The sequence below is a fragment of the Hibiscus syriacus genome, unplaced genomic scaffold (assembly GCF_006381635.1).
Source record: "Hibiscus syriacus cultivar Baekdansim isolate YM2019G1 unplaced genomic scaffold, ASM638163v2 tig00111837_pilon, whole genome shotgun sequence".
Classification (NCBI taxonomy): Eukaryota; Viridiplantae; Streptophyta; class Magnoliopsida; order Malvales; family Malvaceae; genus Hibiscus; species Hibiscus syriacus.
The window spans coordinates 11,680,535-11,684,247 of NW_024063194.1; positions in this window are offsets into that span (position 1 = coordinate 11,680,535).

A 3,713-nucleotide genomic window follows, 5' to 3' on the forward strand; every position below is an offset into this window, starting at 1 on the left:
TGGATATATATGATGAAGGTTATTTAGTAATTATTAAAAGAAATAAAGGGTAAAATGGTCATTTTATCATTTAAGGAATTAAAAATGGAATTATATACACGTGGAAAGGGAGAGAATTCTCCAGAGTTCTCTTTTCCTTTCTTCTTCTTCTTCATGTGGAAGCCAAGAGCCAAAGGTAAGTTTCTTTGTTTATAAATGAATTGTTGATTTTAAGGTTGGGTTTTGATTATTAGATGATAACTAAGCTTAAGGAAAGCTTAAATCATCTTAAAAACAAAGGATGGTGGAATTAGGAGATATTAAAGATTTTGAGTTTTTGAGTTTTTGAATGAAATCTTGAAATAAAGTTGAATTTGACTTGTCAATAGTTAAATTAAGAGATTTGGAGTAATAGAATTGGATTTGAAACATATTGCAAAATTGATGTAATTATTGAATTACATATGGAAGATAGGATTTTGAGGTTTAAGATGAAATAAATGAATATAGATTGGTTTAAGTATGTGTACTAGAGTTAAGAATGAAAAAGGGGATGATATATGGAGTGTTTGAGAGGAAATGAAGTAATTTTGGTGTTGAAAAATGATTTATGGGTTAGGGGGAATCGGTACTCATTCAAAGGGGTACCGATACCCTCTCAAACGACAGAATTCCAGAATGTCAAGGGGGAACCGATACCCCCACAGGAGGGAACCGATTCCCCCCTAAAGGAAAATTGTAAATATTGGTTTAATAAGTTCTTTTAAGTTGCTAGTATCAAATTACAAGGTGTAGGTATCTAATAATTGTCTTAAAATGTAAAATTATGTAGATTCAGAGCCTAAAGGAGTTCTGGAATCATTGACAAGTAATATCGATAAAAAGGGAAGATAAGAGATTGGAATGGACTAGTGAGGCCAGGTGAGTGCAATTTCATTGTACTTATGTTATCGAATAAGCATTGGCTTGCAATGAGCCAGTGACGGAGTTACTATGGTAATAAGTAACTCTTAAAATTTTATTTGATTTGTGAATTTTATGTATGCATGAGTATATGTGACATGATTTATATGATTCATATGATATGTGATATTGAACTACATGAATATATGAGAATATTATATCAGTTGTGTGATATGTTTGACATGTTATTTTATGTGATACGTGTTTAATGATCACAAGACGTGAGTTATATTAAAGAGAAAATATATGTGATATGTGATATGTGAAAGTGAATCCTATGTTTATATGAATATGAACTCATATGAGAATGGATATGAACTACGTGATTACATGTATATGTGAAGGAAACCATGAGCTTATATGAATATATGATATGGTTACATGAATATGTAAAAGGATATAAAAGATAATGCCCATGCTATGTGTCATGAGAGCTAGGGGTATAGTTGGCATGCCAAGAGTCGAAGGTCTATGTGGTCCTTCGGGACATATATGTATTCTTTGGAACATGTGTGAAGTCTGGTGAGACACATACTTGATCCTTGGCATATGTACTTAAGGAATGATATGTGGTCCTTCGGAACATATATGTATTCTTTGGAACATGTGTGAAGTCTGGTGAGACACATACTTGATCCCTAGTATATGTATATGATTCTTAAGGAATGATATGTGGTCTTATGGACATTATTATATGGCACTACGGTGCAATTCTACGCGACACTCCGGTGCAATTATTATATGGCACTACGGTACAATTCTACGCGGCACTCCGGTGCAATTATATGTGGCACTTCGGTGCAATTATATGAGCTGTGGTGACAACATTAGTGCACAACCTCTATGTACTCGCATAGCTTTAGTTCTCACATGAGTATCATGGGCTATTAAATAGATAATATTAATAAAATGATATGATAATATGTTTGTTTCCTTGTGGAATTTCATGGGTAATATTGATTGTACAAATGGTAACTTATAAGACCATATGATGAAAGGAATCAATGATAGTGATAAAATAAGAAAGAAATGAAGATGATAATTTAATTGCTTGGGTGTACGTGTTTTATGATAGTATATATATATATAGTGTACATGACATGATATGTATATGTGCAATTGGTTATGGTATATGTTATATGATATGGACATAAGAGATCATAGGAACATGAGATAAGAGATATGAATGATAACGACATATATGTATGCATATATTTGTTACATGTAAAAGTATGAGTGGTATGAAATGATAGTAGTAATTGTTTAGGTATGATTATTAGTTACCGTTTACCTTATATGTTTATATGCCTCACTAAGTCTTTGACTTAGCGTGTAAGTGATTTACTCGTAGGTTTCGAGAAGAGTAAAGAGCAATGTGGAGCAAGACATGTCAGTTCTTCTTACTAAAGGTCAGATCAGAAAAGATGTGAATAATAGGTATTTTAGTATATAAAGTTCTAGTTGGCATGTTTTCAAAAGAATCTATTGTTAAAGCTATGAACCGTTTTATAAATGTTTCGAATAGTTATATGTAAATAATAAGTGAAAGATACATGCTCTGATTGGTTTTGTAATAATGAAAATGTCTTTTATGTAAATTAGTTATTTATATGTTATAAAAGTTTTAAATTACTCACAATTTTATACAAGTACATGTTTTTAAAAGTCAATGTGACACCTCAGATTCGTATCCGGGTCGGATACGGGTTGGGGTTTTACATTTAATGGTATCAGAGCTACGGTTTAGCCGATTCTAGGCTTAAATCGAATTCAGAAGTGTTTTAAAAAGTGTACATGCCAACTCAAAGTGAAAAATTCCGATCTGATAGTGTAAGGAGTATGTTGTCTTGCTAATAAAAAAATAGATTATTATGTGATAATAGAAGTATGATAATAAGAGCTCCGAAAGAAGTGAAAGGTAATAAACCTGAAGGTAATAGCATTCACCTGCCCTGGCCAGGCAGGGAGAAGAGCGAACACCTCAGGAAATGCCTGTATAAAATTTGGAAAATTATTCTTCATGTTGAAGAATGTTCTGATGTGTTTTCAATTTATACTTCTTTAACTCATAGAATGAATGTATCAAATTAGTTGATAAAATTGCGAGCACCCAAGTTCAAGGGTGGATTTGAGGAAGGTTCTATTGTTATAGACCTTTGGTTGAATGATATGATAGAAGGTTTTCATTTCTTCAAAGTGGAGATGTTGAATTGAGTAGTTTTGTTACTACTTTGGTAAGTTAGAGTATGGTGGACAATTGTCACCATAAGAACGTTAAAAGATTAAATGATGTGATTAGAATTGTATAAGAGTTCAAGAATAAGTGCATTGATGACCAGTTTATAAGACAGATGAAACTGGAATACACGAGCTTGAAACAAGGGAATTACACCTTGTATAAGTATGATTATAAGTTTATTAAGCTAAGCAGAATTGCTGTTGAGTTAATTCCTACTGAAAATGATACATGTGATTTGTTGTTAGGACTTGCGCCTTAAATTAAAAGAGTGTTACTGGTTTTGAATTTGTTATCGTTTCAAGAAATGGTTAATTTTGTTAAAGCTTTAAAGAGAAAAAAGCTCAGAACGAAAAGTTTGGAGAAATAAAATCTCAGATGATTAAGAGAATTAGTGCTTCATAGAATTTTAGCACCATCAAAGAAAGGTAGAGGTTCTGGTTCAACTTTAAACCAGACATGAATTAGTTGTATTCTCCGTCAGAGAATCAAATCAGATGAGAGTTCGACAGACTCCAACCGTAGGTTTGATCTT